Below are 22,593 nucleotides of genomic sequence, written 5' to 3' on the forward strand. Positions count from 1 at the left end.
AAACACAGACGACACACAACAAGAGGTGGCAATCTATTCATTAATTGCATTTAATCAATGAGCTCATTATCACTCATGCATTGTCCAACAGGTGTTGAAATAATGGGATTAAAAGGGGAGATCCCTTCAGAAAGACAGAAACAATAGCAAAGACAAAAAACACTTTTGGAATCTGCTTTTAGTCAACACATAAGGAAAGGGTGCACCGGTCCTGGAAATACTGCAATACCAGGTCAATGCGTGGAGTGGACAGAGCAAGCTCTATTTCCATCTCCCTGTTCTAAAAATCCATTTAATATATGGTCCCCAGATAGGGGACGTATCAGATATTAAACTGATAAGAACAGATACTACACTTGATCTTAGCCAAAAGGCCGAGAAGCGATAACCCGAACGGGCCGCGCGTTGCCCGAGCCTGCCCGATACTGCTGTTCAGCCCTTGCAGCGATTCAGCCTACTTCTAGGCAATTCCATGGGGCCCTGCAGGCTCACACACTCACAGCTACACGGGAGGTAAATAAAGGCCGGAGAGGAAGCCAGACAGGATTTGCTTCTTTTGCTTGCACCACAATGCAGTGCTGAAAGAGGAGGAATCTACATAAAAACGCCTTCCTGGCAACGCCCAAATGCCCTGCTGCCATGCAGATAAACACTGGCAGCGGCAGCAAGTGCATGCCCACAGCCACCCCTTGTTCCTTCACACCTTGTATCAGCTGTAATACAGTCCAGTCCAGTGCTGCCTGCTGAGCAGCACTGACCAACACTGCCTGGGCCCAGGCTTTTATCTCTGAGGCCCCATTATGATGTCAGAAAGCTGGCTCTGGAATCCTGAGGGCTCCACTATGACACGTGCAAAGTTCCGTCTGAACTTTATATAAGACGGTGAGGCTCAGTCAGTCACTCAGTGTTGCCTGAGAGGGCAACACTGCAACAGCCGGCCGCCAGGCTGTCTTTTTTTTGCACAGCTAGTTGCCTCCAGGAGGCCACAAGAGGGAGACAAGGGACTGCAAAATGGAAAATAGGCATCCACCAACTTTACAGACAACTTCTCCTTGCTCCTACAACCTCCATCCTTGCACAGTTTGTTATTCTTCTAGGTAACATAGTAACAAATCCAAATTGCTGCTCTCTTTGTAGGCAAGCAAGGCTTTGTTGCAACTGCAATTCTTACTTCTTCTTGAAATGTAGGGACGACAGTACATTCCATCACATCCATCTAGTGTACACAGGTAGGTCCATTGTGGCGGGCAGGCGAGCGGGCGGGCTGCTTTATTGGCTGTTTGCTGTTCCCCTACTCCACTCCACTATTTGACTGTTGTGCTGCATCAATCAATCAATCAATCAATCAATCAATCAATCAATCAATCAATCAATCAATCAGTGGCTGGCTCAGGTGCAGCTCTTTAACTTACCTAAAAGGGAGGGCGGAGAGAAGACAAGGAAGGTGAATGAGGTGTTCCAATGTGAAATGCCGGAAACACAGAAACACAGACGACACACAACAAGAGGTGGCAATCTATTCATTAATTGCATTTAATCAATGAGCTCATTATCACTCATGCATTGTCCAACAGGTGTTGAAATAATGGGATTAAAAGGGGAGATCCCTTCAGAAAGACAGAAACAATAGCAAAGACAAAAAACACTTTTGGAATCTGCTTTTAGTCAACACATAAGGAAAGGGTGCACCGGTCCTGGAAATACTGCAATACCAGGTCAATGCGTGGAGTGGACAGAGCAAGCTCTATTTCCATCTCCCTGTTCTAAAAATCCATTTAATATATGGTCCCCAGATAGGGGACGTATCAGATATTAAACTGATAAGAACAGATACTACACTTGATCTTAGCCAAAAGGCCGAGAAGCGATAACCCGAACGGGCCGCGCGTTGCCCGAGCCTGCCCGATACTGCTGTTCAGCCCTTGCAGCGATTCAGCCTACTTCTAGGCAATTCCATGGGGCCCTGCAGGCTCACACACTCACAGCTACACGGGAGGTGAATAAAGGCCGGAGAGGAAGCCAGACAGGATTTGCTTCTTTTGCTTGCACCACAATGCAGTGCTGAAAGAGGAGGAATCTACATAAAAACACCTTCCTGGCAACGCCCAAATGCCCTGCTGCCATGCAGATAAACACTGGCAGCGGCAGCAAGTGCATGCCCACAGCCACCCCTTGTTCCTTCACACCTTGTATCAGCTGTAATCCAGTCCAGTCCAGTGCTGCCTGCTGAGCAGCACTGACCAACACTGCCTGGGCCCAGGCTTTTATCTCTGAGGCCCCATTATGATGTCAGAAAGCTGGCTCTGGAATCCTGAGGGCTCCACTATGACACGTGCAAAGTTCCGTCTGAACTTTATATAAGACGGTGAGGCTCAGTCAGTCACTCAGTGTTGCCTGAGAGGGCAACACTGCAACAGCCGGCCGCCAGGCTGTCTTTTTTTTGCACAGCTAGTTGCCTCCAGGAGGCCACAAGAGGGAGACAAGGGACTGCAAAATGGAAAATAGGCATCCACCAACTTTACAGACAACTTCTCCTTGCTCCTACAACCTCCATCCTTGCACAGTTTGTTATTCTTCTAGGTAACATAGTAACAAATCCAAATTGCTGCTCTCTTTGTAGGCAAGCAAGGCTTTGTTGCAACTGCAATTCTTACTTCTTCTTGAAATGTAGGGACGACAGTACATTCCATCACATCCATCTAGTGTACACAGGTAGGTCCATTGTGGCGGGCAGGCGAGCGGGCGGGCTGCTTTATTGGCTGTTTGCTGTTCCCCTACTCCACTCCACTATTTGACTGTTGTGCTGCATCAATCAATCAATCAATCAATCAATCAATCAATCAATCAATCAATCAATCAATCAGTGGCTGGCTCAGGTGCAGCTCTTTAACTTACCTAAAAGGGAGGGCGGAGAGAAGACAAGGAAGGTGAATGAGGTGTTCCAATGTGAAATGCCGGAAACACAGAAACACAGACGACACACAACAAGAGGTGGCAATCTATTCATTAATTGCATTTAATCAATGAGCTCATTATCACTCATGCATTGTCCAACAGGTGTTGAAATAATGGGATTAAAAGGGGAGATCCCTTCAGAAAGACAGAAACAATAGCAAAGACAAAAAACACTTTTGGAATCTGCTTTTAGTCAACACATAAGGAAAGGGTGCACCGGTCCTGGAAATACTGCAATACCAGGTCAATGCGTGGAGTGGACAGAGCAAGCTCTATTTCCATCTCCCTGTTCTAAAAATCCATTTAATATATGGTCCCCAGATAGGGGACGTATCAGATATTAAACTGATAAGAACAGATACTACACTTGATCTTAGCCAAAAGGCCGAGAAGCGATAACCCGAACGGGCCGCGCGTTGCCCGAGCCTGCCCGATACTGCTGTTCAGCCCTTGCAGCGATTCAGCCTACTTCTAGGCAATTCCATGGGGCCCTGCAGGCTCACACACTCACAGCTACACGGGAGGTGAATAAAGGCCGGAGAGGAAGCCAGACAGGATTTGCTTCTTTTGCTTGCACCACAATGCAGTGCTGAAAGAGGAGGAATCTACATAAAAACGCCTTCCTGGCAACGCCCAAATGCCCTGCTGCCATGCAGATAAACACTGGCAGCGGCAGCAAGTGCATGCCCACAGCCACCCCTTGTTCCTTCACACCTTGTATCAGCTGTAATACAGTCCAGTCCAGTGCTGCCTGCTGAGCAGCACTGACCAACACTGCCTGGGCCCAGGCTTTTATCTCTGAGGCCCCATTATGATGTCAGAAAGCTGGCTCTGGAATCCTGAGGGCTCCACTATGACACGTGCAAAGTTCCGTCTGAACTTTATATAAGACGGTGAGGCTCAGTCAGTCACTCAGTGTTGCCTGAGAGGGCAACACTGCAACAGCCGGCCGCCAGGCTGTCTTTTTTTTGCACAGCTAGTTGCCTCCAGGAGGCCACAAGAGGGAGACAAGGGACTGCAAAATGGAAAATAGGCATCCACCAACTTTACAGACAACTTCTCCTTGCTCCTACAACCTCCATCCTTGCACAGTTTGTTATTCTTCTAGGTAACATAGTAACAAATCCAAATTGCTGCTCTCTTTGTAGGCAAGCAAGGCTTTGTTGCAACTGCAATTCTTACTTCTTCTTGAAATGTAGGGACGACAGTACATTCCATCACATCCATCTAGTGTACACAGGTAGGTCCATTGTGGCGGGCAGGCGAGCGGGCGGGCTGCTTTATTGGCTGTTTGCTGTTCCCCTACTCCACTCCACTATTTGACTGTTGTGCTGCATCAATCAATCAATCAATCAATCAATCAATCAATCAATCAATCAGTGGCTGGCTCAGGTGCAGCTCTTTAACTTACCTAAAAGGGAGGGCGGAGAGAAGACAAGGAAGGTGAATGAGGTGTTCCAATGTGAAATGCCGGAAACACAGAAACACAGACGACACACAACAAGAGGTGGCAATCTATTCATTAATTGCATTTAATCAATGAGCTCATTATCACTCATGCATTGTCCAACAGGTGTTGAAATAATGGGATTAAAAGGGGAGATCCCTTCAGAAAGACAGAAACAATAGCAAAGACAAAAAACACTTTTGGAATCTGCTTTTAGTCAACACATAAGGAAAGGGTGCACCGGTCCTGGAAATACTGCAATACCAGGTCAATGCGTGGAGTGGACAGAGCAAGCTCTGTTTCCATCTCCCTGTTCTAAAAATCCATTTAATATATGGTCCCCAGATAGGGGACGTATCAGATATTAAACTGATAAGAACAGATACTACACTTGATCTTAGCCAAAAGGCCGAGAAGCGATAACCCGAACGGGCCGCGCGTTGCCCGAGCCTGCCCGATACTGCTGTTCAGCCCTTGCAGCGATTCAGCCTACTTCTAGGCAATTCCATGGGGCCCTGCAGGCTCACACACTCACAGCTACACGGGAGGTGAATAAAGGCCGGAGAGGAAGCCAGACAGGATTTGCTTCTTTTGCTTGCACCACAATGCAGTGCTGAAAGAGGAGGAATCTACATAAAAACGCCTTCCTGGCAACGCCCAAATGCCCTGCTGCCATGCAGATAAACACTGGCAGCGGCAGCAAGTGCATGCCCACAGCCACCCCTTGTTCCTTCACACCTTGTATCAGCTGTAATCCAGTCCAGTCCAGTGCTGCCTGCTGAGCAGCACTGACCAACACTGCCTGGGCCCAGGCTTTTATCTCTGAGGCCCCATTATGATGTCAGAAAGCTGGCTCTGGAATCCTGAGGGCTCCACTATGACACGTGCAAAGTTCCGTCTGAACTTTATATAAGACGGTGAGGCTCAGTCAGTCACTCAGTGTTGCCTGAGAGGGCAACACTGCAACAGCCGGCCGCCAGGCTGTCTTTTTTTTGCACAGCTAGTTGCCTCCAGGAGGCCACAAGAGGGAGACAAGGGACTGCAAAATGGAAAATAGGCATCCACCAACTTTACAGACAACTTCTCCTTGCTCCTACAACCTCCATCCTTGCACAGTTTGTTATTCTTCTAGGTAACATAGTAACAAATCCAAATTGCTGCTCTCTTTGTAGGCAAGCAAGGCTTTGTTGCAACTGCAATTCTTACTTCTTCTTGAAATGTAGGGACGACAGTACATTCCATCACATCCATCTAGTGTACACAGGTAGGTCCATTGTGGCGGGCAGGCGAGCGGGCGGGCTGCTTTATTGGCTGTTTGCTGTTCCCCTACTCCACTCCACTATTTGACTGTTGTGCTGCATCAATCAATCAATCAATCAATCAATCAATCAATCAATCAATCAGTGGCTGGCTCAGGTGCAGCTCTTTAACTTACCTAAAAGGGAGGGCGGAGAGAAGACAAGGAAGGTGAATGAGGTGTTCCAATGTGAAATGCCGGAAACACAGAAACACAGACGACACACAACAAGAGGTGGCAATCTATTCATTAATTGCATTTAATCAATGAGCTCATTATCACTCATGCATTGTCCAACAGGTGTTGAAATAATGGGATTAAAAGGGGAGATCCCTTCAGAAAGACAGAAACAATAGCAAAGACAAAAAACACTTTTGGAATCTGCTTTTAGTCAACACATAAGGAAAGGGTGCACCGGTCCTGGAAATACTGCAATACCAGGTCAATGCGTGGAGTGGACAGAGCAAGCTCTATTTCCATCTCCCTGTTCTAAAAATCCATTTAATATATGGTCCCCAGATAGGGGACGTATCAGATATTAAACTGATAAGAACAGATACTACACTTGATCTTAGCCAAAAGGCCGAGAAGCGATAACCCGAACGGGCCGCGCGTTGCCCGAGCCTGCCCGATACTGCTGTTCAGCCCTTGCAGCGATTCAGCCTACTTCTAGGCAATTCCATGGGGCCCTGCAGGCTCACACACTCACAGCTACACGGGAGGTGAATAAAGGCCGGAGAGGAAGCCAGACAGGATTTGCTTCTTTTGCTTGCACCACAATGCAGTGCTGAAAGAGGAGGAATCTACATAAAAACGCCTTCCTGGCAACGCCCAAATGCCCTGCTGCCATGCAGATAAACACTGGCAGCGGCAGCAAGTGCATGCCCACAGCCACCCCTTGTTCCTTCACACCTTGTATCAGCTGTAATCCAGTCCAGTCCAGTGCTGCCTGCTGAGCAGCACTGACCAACACTGCCTGGGCCCAGGCTTTTATCTCTGAGGCCCCATTATGATGTCAGAAAGCTGGCTCTGGAATCCTGAGGGCTCCACTATGACACGTGCAAAGTTCCGTCTGAACTTTATATAAGACGGTGAGGCTCAGTCAGTCACTCAGTGTTGCCTGAGAGGGCAACACTGCAACAGCCGGCCGCCAGGCTGTCTTTTTTTTGCACAGCTAGTTGCCTCCAGGAGGCCACAAGAGGGAGACAAGGGACTGCAAAATGGAAAATAGGCATCCACCAACTTTACAGACAACTTCTCCTTGCTCCTACAACCTCCATCCTTGCACAGTTTGTTATTCTTCTAGGTAACATAGTAACAAATCCAAATTGCTGCTCTCTTTGTAGGCAAGCAAGGCTTTGTTGCAACTGCAATTCTTACTTCTTCTTGAAATGTAGGGACGACAGTACATTCCATCACATCCATCTAGTGTACACAGGTAGGTCCATTGTGGCGGGCAGGCGAGCGGGCGGGCTGCTTTATTGGCTGTTTGCTGTTCCCCTACTCCACTCCACTATTTGACTGTTGTGCTGCATCAATCAATCAATCAATCAATCAATCAATCAATCAATCAATCAATCAATCAATCAATCAGTGGCTGGCTCAGGTGCAGCTCTTTAACTTACCTAAAAGGGAGGGCGGAGAGAAGACAAGGAAGGTGAATGAGGTGTTCCAATGTGAAATGCCGGAAACACAGAAACACAGACGACACACAACAAGAGGTGGCAATCTATTCATTAATTGCATTTAATCAATGAGCTCATTATCACTCATGCATTGTCCAACAGGTGTTGAAATAATGGGATTAAAAGGGGAGATCCCTTCAGAAAGACAGAAACAATAGCAAAGACAAAAAACACTTTTGGAATCTGCTTTTAGTCAACACATAAGGAAAGGGTGCACCGGTCCTGGAAATACTGCAATACCAGGTCAATGCGTGGAGTGGACAGAGCAAGCTCTATTTCCATCTCCCTGTTCTAAAAATCCATTTAATATATGGTCCCCAGATAGGGGACGTATCAGATATTAAACTGATAAGAACAGATACTACACTTGATCTTAGCCAAAAGGCCGAGAAGCGATAACCCGAACGGGCCGCGCGTTGCCCGAGCCTGCCCGATACTGCTGTTCAGCCCTTGCAGCGATTCAGCCTACTTCTAGGCAATTCCATGGGGCCCTGCAGGCTCACACACTCACAGCTACACGGGAGGTGAATAAAGGCCGGAGAGGAAGCCAGACAGGATTTGCTTCTTTTGCTTGCACCACAATGCAGTGCTGAAAGAGGAGGAATCTACATAAAAACGCCTTCCTGGCAACGCCCAAATGCCCTGCTGCCATGCAGATAAACACTGGCAGCGGCAGCAAGTGCATGCCCACAGCCACCCCTTGTTCCTTCACACCTTGTATCAGCTGTAATCCAGTCCAGTCCAGTGCTGCCTGCTGAGCAGCACTGACCAACACTGCCTGGGCCCAGGCTTTTATCTCTGAGGCCCCATTATGATGTCAGAAAGCTGGCTCTGGAATCCTGAGGGCTCCACTATGACACGTGCAAAGTTCCGTCTGAACTTTATATAAGACGGTGAGGCTCAGTCAGTCACTCAGTGTTGCCTGAGAGGGCAACACTGCAACAGCCGGCCGCCAGGCTGTCTTTTTTTTGCACAGCTAGTTGCCTCCAGGAGGCCACAAGAGGGAGACAAGGGACTGCAAAATGGAAAATAGGCATCCACCAACTTTACAGACAACTTCTCCTTGCTCCTACAACCTCCATCCTTGCACAGTTTGTTATTCTTCTAGGTAACATAGTAACAAATCCAAATTGCTGCTCTCTTTGTAGGCAAGCAAGGCTTTGTTGCAACTGCAATTCTTACTTCTTCTTGAAATGTAGGGACGACAGTACATTCCATCACATCCATCTAGTGTACACAGGTAGGTCCATTGTGGCGGGCAGGCGAGCGGGCGGGCTGCTTTATTGGCTGTTTGCTGTTCCCCTACTCCACTCCACTATTTGACTGTTGTGCTGCATCAATCAATCAATCAATCAATCAATCAATCAATCAATCAATCAATCAATCAATCAGTGGCTGGCTCAGGTGCAGCTCTTTAACTTACCTAAAAGGGAGGGCGGAGAGAAGACAAGGAAGGTGAATGAGGTGTTCCAATGTGAAATGCCGGAAACACAGAAACACAGACGACACACAACAAGAGGTGGCAATCTATTCATTAATTGCATTTAATCAATGAGCTCATTATCACTCATGCATTGTCCAACAGGTGTTGAAATAATGGGATTAAAAGGGGAGATCCCTTCAGAAAGACAGAAACAATAGCAAAGACAAAAAACACTTTTGGAATCTGCTTTTAGTCAACACATAAGGAAAGGGTGCACCGGTCCTGGAAATACTGCAATACCAGGTCAATGCGTGGAGTGGACAGAGCAAGCTCTATTTCCATCTCCCTGTTCTAAAAATCCATTTAATATATGGTCCCCAGATAGGGGACGTATCAGATATTAAACTGATAAGAACAGATACTACACTTGATCTTAGCCAAAAGGCCGAGAAGCGATAACCCGAACGGGCCGCGCGTTGCCCGAGCCTGCCCGATACTGCTGTTCAGCCCTTGCAGCGATTCAGCCTACTTCTAGGCAATTCCATGGGGCCCTGCAGGCTCACACACTCACAGCTACACGGGAGGTGAATAAAGGCCGGAGAGGAAGCCAGACAGGATTTGCTTCTTTTGCTTGCACCACAATGCAGTGCTGAAAGAGGAGGAATCTACATAAAAACGCCTTCCTGGCAACGCCCAAATGCCCTGCTGCCATGCAGATAAACACTGGCAGCGGCAGCAAGTGCATGCCCACAGCCACCCCTTGTTCCTTCACACCTTGTATCAGCTGTAATACAGTCCAGTCCAGTGCTGCCTGCTGAGCAGCACTGACCAACACTGCCTGGGCCCAGGCTTTTATCTCTGAGGCCCCATTATGATGTCAGAAAGCTGGCTCTGGAATCCTGAGGGCTCCACTATGACACGTGCAAAGTTCCGTCTGAACTTTATATAAGACGGTGAGGCTCAGTCAGTCACTCAGTGTTGCCTGAGAGGGCAACACTGCAACAGCCGGCCGCCAGGCTGTCTTTTTTTTACACAGCTAGTTGCCTCCAGGAGGCCACAAGAGGGAGACAAGGGACTGCAAAATGGAAAATAGGCATCCACCAACTTTACAGACAACTTCTCCTTGCTCCTACAACCTCCATCCTTGCACAGTTTGTTATTCTTCTAGGTAACATAGTAACAAATCCAAATTGCTGCTCTCTTTGTAGGCAAGCAAGGCTTTGTTGCAACTGCAATTCTTACTTCTTCTTGAAATGTAGGGACGACAGTACATTCCATCACATCCATCTAGTGTACACAGGTAGGTCCATTGTGGCGGGCAGGCGAGCGGGCGGGCTGCTTTATTGGCTGTTTGCTGTTCCCCTACTCCACTCCACTATTTGACTGTTGTGCTGCATCAATCAATCAATCAATCAATCAATCAATCAATCAATCAATCAATCAATCAATCAATCAGTGGCTGGCTCAGGTGCAGCTCTTTAACTTACCTAAAAGGGAGGGCGGAGAGAAGACAAGGAAGGTGAATGAGGTGTTCCAATGTGAAATGCCGGAAACACAGAAACACAGACGACACACAACAAGAGGTGGCAATCTATTCATTAATTGCATTTAATCAATGAGCTCATTATCACTCATGCATTGTCCAACAGGTGTTGAAATAATGGGATTAAAAGGGGAGATCCCTTCAGAAAGACAGAAACAATAGCAAAGACAAAAAACACTTTTGGAATCTGCTTTTAGTCAACACATAAGGAAAGGGTGCACCGGTCCTGGAAATACTGCAATACCAGGTCAATGCGTGGAGTGGACAGAGCAAGCTCTGTTTCCATCTCCCTGTTCTAAAAATCCATTTAATATATGGTCCCCAGATAGGGGACGTATCAGATATTAAACTGATAAGAACAGATACTACACTTGATCTTAGCCAAAAGGCCGAGAAGCGATAACCCGAACGGGCCGCGCGTTGCCCGAGCCTGCCCGATACTGCTGTTCAGCCCTTGCAGCGATTCAGCCTACTTCTAGGCAATTCCATGGGGCCCTGCAGGCTCACACACTCACAGCTACACGGGAGGTGAATAAAGGCCGGAGAGGAAGCCAGACAGGATTTGCTTCTTTTGCTTGCACCACAATGCAGTGCTGAAAGAGGAGGAATCTACATAAAAACGCCTTCCTGGCAACGCCCAAATGCCCTGCTGCCATGCAGATAAACACTGGCAGCGGCAGCAAGTGCATGCCCACAGCCACCCCTTGTTCCTTCACACCTTGTATCAGCTGTAATCCAGTCCAGTCCAGTGCTGCCTGCTGAGCAGCACTGACCAACACTGCCTGGGCCCAGGCTTTTATCTCTGAGGCCCCATTATGATGTCAGAAAGCTGGCTCTGGAATCCTGAGGGCTCCACTATGAAACGTGCAAAGTTCCGTCTGAACTTTATATAAGACGGTGAGGCTCAGTCAGTCACTCAGTGTTGCCTGAGAGGGCAACACTGCAACAGCCGGCCGCCAGGCTGTCTTTTTTTTGCACAGCTAGTTGCCTCCAGGAGGCCACAAGAGGGAGACAAGGGACTGCAAAATGGAAAATAGGCATCCACCAACTTTACAGAAGAGGCTGGACGCAGCCTGCAGGGCTTAAGGGGAAGCCTCCATGACCTCACTGGTAGGGAAAGGGTTAATAGGTAAGGGAGAGTTGGAGGGAGAGTTAGGAGGAGGTGGAGGAGGGACAAGGAGGAGTCAGGGGGCCGTTGCTGAGCTTCCCGCTGTTTGCGGCATTGAGCCGGAAGCAGCGGGAGGAGTAACACAGGGAGAGACAAGCTCCCCGTTGCCCGCGCTTATAACAATGTCGGAGGCCGTATTATTAGAGCGGCTGCGTGCCGCTGATGTGCACCACGGTCCCGGATGGCTTGAGGAGACCGTGGCTGCATTAACTAGGATCCCGGACGCCGTTTCGCCACGCCGGGCCCGGCGTTCGGGGTCTGTTGCAGGGGACAGGCTCCCCTCCCCCGGCCCCCTTACTAGCATTACTATGGCGGCGGGGGGGGAGTCGGCAACAACCGCTCCTGCTCGGAGCAGGCTGAGAGCGTTGCCGGGGGTGACGGCGACTCAGGCCGGGTCGACCCGTCCCTCCCGGCGGTCCCGACCTCCAGAGCGCCTCAGTCCTGAGGCAGTCCCGCGGACACGGCGTCGCAGAGGGAGCCCGATCTCGGACGCTGCAGGCCAGGCAGCTGGGAGGACCGCCCCTTCCCAGGCCCTGCGTCCTGGCAGGAATCCCAAGCCGCGACGGGGTCCGGCGGTAAGCAGGGAGTCGCAGGCCGGGCTCCCTGTCACCCCTCCCCCATCGGATGGAAGATTCGGAGGACAAGGTACGGCCGCCCCGCCTGGTGATGTTCCGGCCAGGGGGCAGGCTTCTTCAGGATCAGCGAGACGGACGTCTAGATCTGCAGCGACGTCGAGGCAACAGGTCCGGTCGGAAGTCTGGGTCCCGGCGGTCGGGCGGCAGGTTGCCGGCCCATCGGTCAGCGCGTCCTCATCCCCGTTCCGAAGATGTCGTTTGGATGGACAGTCGTCGGCGAGAGAAGAGCTGGAGGAAGGTGAACTGGACGTGTATCGTCGATGTCAGGATGGTCCGGCTGACGGGAACACAGCGCCTGTGCAGCCCGGTGAGTGTATAACTCCATCATTGTCATATCCAGCGATTTTTATGTCGGGTATCGGCGGGGGGGCTGCTAGCGTCGCATCGGTGGCCGGTAGTGGCGCGGGCGGGCGCGATGGCGCGGGTTTGGCAGACTTAGTGGGTTGCTTGAGAGAGCTGGTCGGGCGCCTAGATAGGGCGGTGGCGCCGGTAGTCACGGAAGTGTCCCCGGCGGTAGTTTGGGAGGGTCCCAGGGAAGGGGGATTGTTACAAGCGCGGCCCGTAACGGCGGTTAGAGAGGCGGTCGCGGTGTCGGTACAGACCGAGGCGCAAAAAGATGGCGATCGGGTGCGTATGGATGATCGCGCTCGTGGGGAGGTGTATGTGTGTTTCGAAGGTCCGTTGGGGGCGCATTTAAAGCAGGAGGTGCGTGAGCGGATCTGGAAGGACGAATATGTAGAGATTTTTTCTCTCTTGCCGCTCGCTAAATTTAATTTGGATAAGAGCAAGCGGGACGAGAGTAAAAAGGACGAGGAGGAACGGCGGCGGTATAGGCTTATCCCGCAGACGTTCGTTAATTGGTCGCAGGCGTTCGCCATATTAGCCAGTGTGATAGGGGAAAAGGCGCCAAAAAATTGTTCGGCGTTGTTTTGTTATTTTGATGCTATTGGGGAGGCTCATAGGGCGTATGGGGGCCAGGCGTGGCTGCGATACGACGAGCAATTCCGTCAGCGAAAAGCGGCTCGGCCGGCGATTCGGTGGGACCAGAAGGATATTGCTCTCTGGTTACGGGTTACGGCTCCGGTTAGGCAGTCCTTCCCCGGGAGCGCCGGCCAAGGAGGCCAGTCTAGTCAGGTTGGACAAGGCGGCGGGGGAAAGGCAGGGTTTTGCTGGCAATTTAATGAAGGCCAGTGCAAGTTCGGGGCCACGTGCAAGTTCAAGCACGTGTGTTCGGAGTGTAATGGTGCATCACACGGGGCGGCGAAATGTATGCGGAAAAGGAGGTCAGGGAACCAGTCCTCCGCGGCTGGTCAAGGGGGTGTCACCGGTGAGGGTGGAAAAGATGGCCCCTTATCTAAATGAGTATCCGGACAGGGCGGCGGCTAAGTTGCTTTACGAGGGTTTTCGTGTTGGTTTCGTTATTCCCCGCCTCCTTATGAGGTTCCGGTTACGCGGAGGAATTTAAAATCGGCTTACTCGCATGCCAAGGTCGTGTCGGACAAATTGTTAAAAGAAGTTTCGTTGGGTCGCATGTCAGGGCCTTTTGTTGAGTCGCCAGTAAAAGATTTAGTTGTGTCCCCGTTGGGTATTGTTCCTAAGCGTGAGCCCGTAAAATTTCGTTTAATTCAACACTTATCGTATCCCAAGGGTTCGTCGGTAAACGACGGGATAGATCACGAGTTGTGCTCCGTAGCCTATACCTCACTCGATGAGGCGGTGGGGTTGGTGCGGGCTGCGGGCCCGGGCGCGCTGCTAGCAAAAACCGAAATCGAGGCGGCGTTCAGGTTGTTGCCAGTTCATCCAGAAAGCCAACGGCTGTTGGGGCTGTCTTTGGAATGGGGCCTTTTATGTGGATCGGTGCCTTCCGATGGGGCGTCCCCTTTCTTGTGCGTACTTCGAGGCGTTTAGTAGCTTCGTGGAGTGGGTAGCGAGGGGAGTATCCGGGGTCGACTCGTTGATCCATTACTTAGATGATTTCTTGTGCGTTGGCCCGGGGGGTTCGCCGGTTTGCGGTAATTTGCTTTATGCACTACAGAAGGTTGCGAGGGATTTTGGGATCCCTTTGGCGCCAGAAAAAACGGAGGGCCCAGTAGCGACGATTTGTTTTTTGGGAATTGAAATAGATTCGGTGGCAATGGAGTGTCGTCTCCCTGCGGATAAGCTGGGTGCTTTGAGGCTGGAGGTACGGCGGGCTTGTAGACTGAAGAAAATGACGCTGCGGGAGCTTCTGTCGCTGCTGGGGAAGTTGAATTTCGCCTGCCGGATTAGGCCAATGGGGAGGGTGTTTGGTAGACGGTTGGCAGCGGCAACGGCGGGAGTGCGAGTGATTTGAATAATTTTACGGATGCGGCTGGGGCGGGCGGTTTTGGAGCTTACGGGGGAGGTCCGTGGTGCGCAGGTCAATTGCCGGCTAGTTGGGTGTCCAGCGGACTCACGCGGAATCTGGCCCTGCTCGAGCTGTTCCCCATCGTGGTGGCGGCAACCATTTGGGGGGACAGGGTCAGGGATAAGAAGGTTCGTTTTGTTTTTTACTGCGACAACATGGGGGTGGTGCTGGCCATTAATAACATCACGGCGTCCTCTCCTCCTGTAGTTCAATTGTTGCGACATTTAGTGTTGGTATGTTTGTCGTTGAACGCGTGGGTGGTGGCGGTGCATGTGCCGGGGGTACGGAATTGCATCTCTGATGCTCTTTCTCGCTCGCAGTGGGACCGGTTTCGGCAATTGGCACTGGGAGCGGAACGTCTCGGTTTGGCTTGTCCGGAACATCTTTGGGATCTGGTCTCGGTCCCGTAGAACAACTGATACAAAGGTCTTTGGCGCGCACGACGTGGAGTGCTTATTCTGCTTGTTGGAGGCAGTGGGAGGAGTGGGTAAGAGAGTTGGGTGACGTCAATACGGATAGAGACAGGTTGGTGGCACTTTTGTACTGGTTAGGGGACGCCTGGGAGGCGGGGTTTTCAGTGGCAAAGGTGAACCGGTTCATATCTGCGGTGGCGTTTGGTTTCAAGTTACGAGGCTTTCAAGATGTATCTAAGGAATTTTTGGTGCTACAGGCTTTGAAGGGGTTGGGCCGAGGTAGAGGGGAGGCGGATAGTAGAAGGCCTGTGTCGTTTGCTTTGCTTAGCCAAGTAGGGAAGGGTAAGCTGATAGTTTTGTTCGCCCTCCCGGGGTCGGTTATGTGCCCAGTAGAGTGCATGCGGGGTTTTTTAAGCCGCAAGCGGGGTCTCCAGATTTGCCTTTGTTACGCCATGTGGACGGGTCGTTTTGTCCAGGTTTCAGTTTGGAGATGTATTTAAGGAATGTCTGACGGCGGTTGGTGTCGCGGCGGGCTCATATTCATCTCATTCCTTCAGGATTGGCGCAGCAACTGCAGCGGGGCGCTGGGGGTTGGATGATGAAGGGGTGCGGCGCATTGGTCGTTGGGAGTCCAACTGAGTTAAGTCCTATGTCCGCTCCATTTGTTATGAGGTTGTGGTTAACGCTTAAAAAATGTTTTGTATGGCAGTGTCTAATTGTTTTCCATTTCAGATTCGCCTCCGTGTTTGGTGTGGTTGCTGGGTCATTCGTACGTGCACTGGGTCATTCGTACGGGCCCGGACGGTCGCCAGTTGCGCATTCCGCGACAGGATGCGGTGGTGCATTGGCTGGGATTTAGAGGTATGTCATGGAGCAGGGGGTTGGCAGAATTCCAGACATAGGCCCGGCTTGATAGGGTTCCGGAGGTCTTAGTGTTGCACGTGGGTGGGGATGACTTGGGAGTCTGCCCCTTGCGTGAGTTGGTGCGGGATATCAAACACGATATGTTGGGTTTGTGGGTTTCTTATCCCAAGTTGGTGATAGTGTGGTCGGACATAGTCCCGAGGAAACATTGGCGGTTGGCTAGGTCAGTGAAAGAGTCAATAAGGCTCGCATTAAAAGTTAATCGGGCGGTGTCCCGTTTCGTAGCAAAAATCGGGGGCATTTGTGTGCGGCACAGGGATTTGGAGTCAGGAGTGGGGAACTTCTGGAGGGGTGATGGGGTTCATCTGACCGAGGTTGGCATTGATCTTTGGAGCTTGGCGATAGCAGAAGGAATAGAAAGGGCGGTGGTGGTGTGGCGGAACTCACAGGCTTAAGGTGGTCAAGGCCTGTTTCGCTGTGGCGGGGGGAGTCCTTGAGGCCAGTCAGTACAAAATGGTGGGGGGGTCGCATCGGGGGTATGCGTCCCCCAAAAAAGGTACATGGTTGAAGACTTCATCGGGTGTTATCCCTTTGAAGTGGTCTTCTGGTAGAAGGTATATCACTTGAAGGCTTCATCGGGTGTTATCCCTTTGAAGTGGACTTCTAGTGGTCGGTATATCACTTGAGGGCTTCATCGGGTGTTATCCCCTTGAAGTGGACTTCTAGTGGTCGGTATATCACTTGAGGGCTTCATCGGGTGTTATCCCCTTGAAGTGGACTTCTAGTGGTTGGAGCCATCTGCAGAGGTGAACGGTGCTTCCGAGCTGGTTTACGGCTGGAGGTAATTGGTGGTTTGCAGATGGCTAATTCGGTGTGTTCTTAAAAAGGAACATCTGAAGGGGCTTCAAGGACTTCCTCTGCTCGGGTTAATGTTAACGTTAAATTGTTATGTACGATTCTGACCCATGTTGGGTCAAGTGAATTATTAGGAGGAATTCTCTGGTGGATTCCTAAATAGTTATCCGAATGTTTCGGATTTAAATTGTTTTGATAAAACTGTGAAATTAATAAACGGCTGCTGTGGCCATTTCACATCCAACCTCGGTGTCACGTGTCTTTCCTAAAGGTGGGGGTGGAGGGATAAGATGGGTAAGGGAAGGTTCATTAACACACAACTCTACTTAGGAAGGTCAAGAAGAGGCTGGACGCAGCCTGCAGGGCTTAAGGGGAAGCCTCCATGACCTCACTGGTAGGGAAAGGGTTAATAGGTAAGGGAGAGTTGGAGGGAGAGTTAGGAGGAGGTGGAGGAGGGACAAGGAGGAGTCAGGGGGCCGTTGCTGAGCTTCCCGCTGTTTGCGGCATTGAGCCGGAAGCAGCGGGAGGAGTAACACAGGGAGAGACAAGCTCCCACCCTCCCGCCCTTTGTTTGTTACCCCTGTGGGGCTTTATGTACGTCCGTTTATGAGTGTTGTCTTTGTTTTGTGTGCTTATTTAACATGTTTTTCCTTTTTTCCCGGAGTAGGTTCTGTTGTCATGGCAGCTGGCGGGGGGAGTCCTTGAGGCCAGTCAGTACAAAATGGTGGGGGGGTCGCATCGGGGGTATGCGTCCCCCAAAAAAGGTACATGGTTGAAGACTTCATCGGGTGTTATCCCTTTGAAGTGGTCTTCTGGTAGAAGGTATATCACTTGAAGGCTTCATCGGGTGTTATCCCTTTGAAGTGGACTTCTAGTGGTCGGTATATCACTTGAGGGCTTCATCGGGTGTTATCCCCTTGAAGTGGACTTCTAGTGGTCGGTATATCACTTGAGGGCTTCATCGGGTGTTATCCCCTTGAAGTGGACTTCTAGTGGTTGGAGCCATCTGCAGAGGTGAACGGTGCTTCCGAGCTGGTTTACGGCTGGAGGTAATTGGTGGTTTGCAGATGGCTAATTCGGTGTGTTCTTAAAAAGGAACATCTGAAGGGGCTTCAAGGACTTCCTCTGCTCGGGTTAATGTTAACGTTAAATTGTTATGTACGATTCTGACCCATGTTGGGTCAAGTGAATTATTAGGAGGAATTCTCTGGTGGATTCCTAAATAGTTATCCGAATGTTTCGGATTTAAATTGTTTTGATAAAACTGTGAAATTAATAAACGGCTGCTGTGGCCATTTCACATCCAACCTCGGTGTCACGTGTCTTTCCTAAAGGTGGGGGTGGAGGGATAAGATGGGTAAGGGAAGGTTCATTAACACACGACTCTACTTAGGAAGGTCAAGACAACTTCTCCTTGCTCCTACAACCTCCATCCTTGCACAGTTTGTTATTCTTCTAGGTAACATAGTAACAAATCCAAATTGCTGCTCTCTTTGTAGGCAAGCAAGGCTTTGTTGCAACTGCAATTCTTACTTCTTCTTGAAATGTAGGGACGACAGTACATTCCATCACATCCATCTAGTGTACACAGGTAGGTCCATTGTGGCGGGCAGGCGAGCGGGCGGGCTGCTTTATTGGCTGTTTGCTGTTCCCCTACTCCACTCCACTATTTGACTGTTGTGCTGCATCAATCAATCAATCAATCAATCAATCAATCAATCAATCAATCAATCAATCAATCAATCAGTGGCTGGCTCAGGTGCAGCTCTTTAACTTACCTAAAAGGGAGGGCGGAGAGAAGACAAGGAAGGTGAATGAGGTGTTCCAATGTGAAATGCCGGAAACACAGAAACACAGACGACACACAACAAGAGGTGGCAATCTATTCATTAATTGCATTTAATCAATGAGCTCATTATCACTCATGCATTGTCCAACAGGTGTTGAAATAATGGGATTAAAAGGGGAGATCCCTTCAGAAAGACAGAAACAATAGCAAAGACAAAAAACACTTTTGGAATCTGCTTTTAGTCAACACATAAGGAAAGGGTGCACCGGTCCTGGAAATACTGCAATACCAGGTCAATGCGTGGAGTGGACAGAGCAAGCTCTATTTCCATCTCCCTGTTCTAAAAATCCATTTAATATATGGTCCCCAGATAGGGGACGTATCAGATATTAAACTGATAAGAACAGATACTACACTTGATCTTAGCCAAAAGGCCGAGAAGCGATAACCCGAACGGGCCGCGCGTTGCCCGAGCCTGCCCGATACTGCTGTTCAGCCCTTGCAGCGATTCAGCCTACTTCTAGGCAATTCCATGGGGCCCTGCAGGCTCACACACTCACAGCTACACGGGAGGTGAATAAAGGCCGGAGAGGAAGCCAGACAGGATTTGCTTCTTTTGCTTGCACCACAATGCAGTGCTGAAAGAGGAGGAATCTACATAAAAACGCCTTCCTGGCAACGCCCAAATGCCCTGCTGCCATGCAGATAAACACTGGCAGCGGCAGCAAGTGCATGCCCACAGCCACCCCTTGTTCCTTCACACCTTGTATCAGCTGTAATCCAGTCCAGTCCAGTGCTGCCTGCTGAGCAGCACTGACCAACACTGCCTGGGCCCAGGCTTTTATCTCTGAGGCCCCATTATGATGTCAGAAAGCTGGCTCTGGAATCCTGAGGGCTCCACTATGACACGTGCAAAGTTCCGTCTGAACTTTATATAAGACGGTGAGGCTCAGTCAGTCACTCAGTGTTGCCTGAGAGGGCAACACTGCAACAGCCGGCCGCCAGGCTGTCTTTTTTTTGCACAGCTAGTTGCCTCCAGGAGGCCACAAGAGGGAGACAAGGGACTGCAAAATGGAAAATAGGCATCCACCAACTTTACAGACAACTTCTCCTTGCTCCTACAACCTCCATCCTTGCACAGTTTGTTATTCTTCTAGGTAACATAGTAACAAATCCAAATTGCTGCTCTCTTTGTAGGCAAGCAAGGCTTTGTTGCAACTGCAATTCTTACTTCTTCTTGAAATGTAGGGACGACAGTACATTCCATCACATCCATCTAGTGTACACAGGTAGGTCCATTGTGGCGGGCAGGCGAGCGGGCGGGCTGCTTTATTGGCTGTTTGCTGTTCCCCTACTCCACTCCACTATTTGACTGTTGTGCTGCATCAATCAATCAATCAATCAATCAATCAATCAATCAATCAATCAATCAATCAATCAATCAGTGGCTGGCTCAGGTGCAGCTCTTTAACTTACCTAAAAGGGAGGGCGGAGAGAAGACAAGGAAGGTGAATGAGGTGTTCCAATGTGAAATGCCGGAAACACAGAAACACAGACGACACACAACAAGAGGTGGCAATCTATTCATTAATTGCATTTAATCAATGAGCTCATTATCACTCATGCATTGTCCAACAGGTGTTGAAATAATGGGATTAAAAGGGGAGATCCCTTCAGAAAGACAGAAACAATAGCAAAGACAAAAAACACTTTTGGAATCTGCTTTTAGTCAACACATAAGGAAAGGGTGCACCGGTCCTGGAAATACTGCAATACCAGGTCAATGCGTGGAGTGGACAGAGCAAGCTCTATTTCCATCTCCCTGTTCTAAAAATCCATTTAATATATGGTCCCCAGATAGGGGACGTATCAGATATTAAACTGATAAGAACAGATACTACACTTGATCTTAGCCAAAAGGCCGAGAAGCGATAACCCGAACGGGCCGCGCGTTGCCCGAGCCTGCCCGATACTGCTGTTCAGCCCTTGCAGCGATTCAGCCTACTTCTAGGCAATTCCATGGGGCCCTGCAGGCTCACACACTCACAGCTACACGGGAGGTGAATAAAGGCCGGAGAGGAAGCCAGACAGGATTTGCTTCTTTTGCTTGCACCACAATGCAGTGCTGAAAGAGGAGGAATCTACATAAAAACGCCTTCCTGGCAACGCCCAAATGCCCTGCTGCCATGCAGATAAACACTGGCAGCGGCAGCAAGTGCATGCCCACAGCCACCCCTTGTTCCTTCACACCTTGTATCAGCTGTAATCCAGTCCAGTCCAGTGCTGCCTGCTGAGCAGCACTGACCAACACTGCCTGGGCCCAGGCTTTTATCTCTGAGGCCCCATTATGATGTCAGAAAGCTGGCTCTGGAATCCTGAGGGCTCCACTATGACACGTGCAAAGTTCCGTCTGAACTTTATATAAGACGGTGAGGCTCAGTCAGTCACTCAGTGTTGCCTGAGAGGGCAACACTGCAACAGCCGGCCGCCAGGCTGTCTTTTTTTTGCACAGCTAGTTGCCTCCAGGAGGCCACAAGAGGGAGACAAGGGACTGCAAAATGGAAAATAGGCATCCACCAACTTTACAGACAACTTCTCCTTGCTCCTACAACCTCCATCCTTGCACAGTTTGTTATTCTTCTAGGTAACATAGTAACAAATCCAAATTGCTGCTCTCTTTGTAGGCAAGCAAGGCTTTGTTGCAACTGCAATTCTTACTTCTTCTTGAAATGTAGGGACGACAGTACATTCCATCACATCCATCTAGTGTACACAGGTAGGTCCATTGTGGCGGGCAGGCGAGCGGGCGGGCTGCTTTATTGGCTGTTTGCTGTTCCCCTACTCCACTCCACTATTTGACTGTTGTGCTGCATCAATCAATCAATCAATCAATCAATCAATCAATCAATCAATCAATCAATCAATCAATCAGTGGCTGGCTCAGGTGCAGCTCTTTAACTTACCTAAAAGGGAGGGCGGAGAGAAGACAAGGAAGGTGAATGAGGTGTTCCAATGTGAAATGCCGGAAACACAGAAACACAGACGACACACAACAAGAGGTGGCAATCTATTCATTAATTGCATTTAATCAATGAGCTCATTATCACTCATGCATTGTCCAACAGGTGTTGAAATAATGGGATTAAAAGGGGAGATCCCTTCAGAAAGACAGAAACAATAGCAAAGACAAAAAACACTTTTGGAATCTGCTTTTAGTCAACACATAAGGAAAGGGTGCACCGGTCCTGGAAATACTGCAATACCAGGTCAATGCGTGGAGTGGACAGAGCAAGCTCTATTTCCATCTCCCTGTTCTAAAAATCCATTTAATATATGGTCCCCAGATAGGGGACGTATCAGATATTAAACTGATAAGAACAGATACTACACTTGATCTTAGCCAAAAGGCCGAGAAGCGATAACCCGAACGGGCCGCGCGTTGCCCGAGCCTGCCCGATACTGCTGTTCAGCCCTTGCAGCGATTCAGCCTACTTCTAGGCAATTCCATGGGGCCCTGCAGGCTCACACACTCACAGCTACACGGGAGGTGAATAAAGGCCGGAGAGGAAGCCAGACAGGATTTGCTTCTTTTGCTTGCACCACAATGCAGTGCTGAAAGAGGAGGAATCTACATAAAAACGCCTTCCTGGCAACGCCCAAATGCCCTGCTGCCATGCAGATAAACACTGGCAGCGGCAGCAAGTGCATGCCCACAGCCACCCCTTGTTCCTTCACACCTTGTATCAGCTGTAATCCAGTCCAGTCCAGTGCTGCCTGCTGAGCAGCACTGACCAACACTGCCTGGGCCCAGGCTTTTATCTCTGAGGCCCCATTATGATGTCAGAAAGCTGGCTCTGGAATCCTGAGGGCTCCACTATGACACGTGCAAAGTTCCGTCTGAACTTTATATAAGACGGTGAGGCTCAGTCAGTCACTCAGTGTTGCCTGAGAGGGCAACACTGCAACAGCCGGCCGCCAGGCTGTCTTTTTTTTGCACAGCTAGTTGCCTCCAGGAGGCCACAAGAGGGAGACAAGGGACTGCAAAATGGAAAATAGGCATCCACCAACTTTACAGACAACTTCTCCTTGCTCCTACAACCTCCATCCTTGCACAGTTTGTTATTCTTCTAGGT

At 49.8% G+C, this 22,593-nt stretch overlaps 11 non-coding genes across 11 annotated transcripts; all 11 read right to left on the bottom strand.

Moving 5' to 3' along the window:
• Positions 1-195: 195 nt before the first annotated feature.
• On the bottom strand, positions 196-386 carry LOC142731840 (U2 spliceosomal RNA). Its single transcript, XR_012879226.1, has one exon. It is a non-coding gene; the product is annotated as a U2 spliceosomal RNA (small nuclear RNA).
• A 1,292-nt stretch (positions 387-1,678) lies between these two features.
• On the bottom strand, positions 1,679-1,869 carry LOC142731842 (U2 spliceosomal RNA). Its single transcript, XR_012879227.1, has one exon. It is a non-coding gene; the product is annotated as a U2 spliceosomal RNA (small nuclear RNA).
• A 1,292-nt stretch (positions 1,870-3,161) lies between these two features.
• On the bottom strand, positions 3,162-3,352 carry LOC142731843 (U2 spliceosomal RNA). The gene has a single exon (XR_012879228.1). It is a non-coding gene; the product is annotated as a U2 spliceosomal RNA (small nuclear RNA).
• A 1,280-nt stretch (positions 3,353-4,632) lies between these two features.
• On the bottom strand, positions 4,633-4,823 carry LOC142731796 (U2 spliceosomal RNA). Its single transcript, XR_012879188.1, has one exon. It is a non-coding gene; the product is annotated as a U2 spliceosomal RNA (small nuclear RNA).
• Positions 4,824-6,103: 1,280 nt separating this feature from the next.
• Positions 6,104-6,294, bottom strand: LOC142731845 (U2 spliceosomal RNA). Its single transcript, XR_012879230.1, has one exon. It is a non-coding gene; the product is annotated as a U2 spliceosomal RNA (small nuclear RNA).
• Positions 6,295-7,590: 1,296 nt separating this feature from the next.
• LOC142731846 (U2 spliceosomal RNA) lies at positions 7,591-7,781 on the bottom strand. Its single transcript, XR_012879231.1, has one exon. It is a non-coding gene; the product is annotated as a U2 spliceosomal RNA (small nuclear RNA).
• Positions 7,782-9,073: 1,292 nt separating this feature from the next.
• On the bottom strand, positions 9,074-9,264 carry LOC142731847 (U2 spliceosomal RNA). Its single transcript, XR_012879232.1, has one exon. It is a non-coding gene; the product is annotated as a U2 spliceosomal RNA (small nuclear RNA).
• Positions 9,265-10,560: 1,296 nt separating this feature from the next.
• Positions 10,561-10,751, bottom strand: LOC142731798 (U2 spliceosomal RNA). Its single transcript, XR_012879189.1, has one exon. It is a non-coding gene; the product is annotated as a U2 spliceosomal RNA (small nuclear RNA).
• A 7,964-nt stretch (positions 10,752-18,715) lies between these two features.
• LOC142731848 (U2 spliceosomal RNA) lies at positions 18,716-18,906 on the bottom strand. Its single transcript, XR_012879233.1, has one exon. It is a non-coding gene; the product is annotated as a U2 spliceosomal RNA (small nuclear RNA).
• Positions 18,907-20,202: 1,296 nt separating this feature from the next.
• Positions 20,203-20,393, bottom strand: LOC142731849 (U2 spliceosomal RNA). The gene has a single exon (XR_012879234.1). It is a non-coding gene; the product is annotated as a U2 spliceosomal RNA (small nuclear RNA).
• Positions 20,394-21,689: 1,296 nt separating this feature from the next.
• On the bottom strand, positions 21,690-21,880 carry LOC142731850 (U2 spliceosomal RNA). The gene has a single exon (XR_012879235.1). It is a non-coding gene; the product is annotated as a U2 spliceosomal RNA (small nuclear RNA).
• Positions 21,881-22,593: the final 713 nt, after the last annotated feature.

Source organism: Rhinoderma darwinii, unplaced genomic scaffold (assembly GCF_050947455.1).
Source record: "Rhinoderma darwinii isolate aRhiDar2 unplaced genomic scaffold, aRhiDar2.hap1 Scaffold_874, whole genome shotgun sequence".
In the NCBI taxonomy this organism is placed as follows: Eukaryota; Metazoa; Chordata; class Amphibia; order Anura; family Rhinodermatidae; genus Rhinoderma; species Rhinoderma darwinii.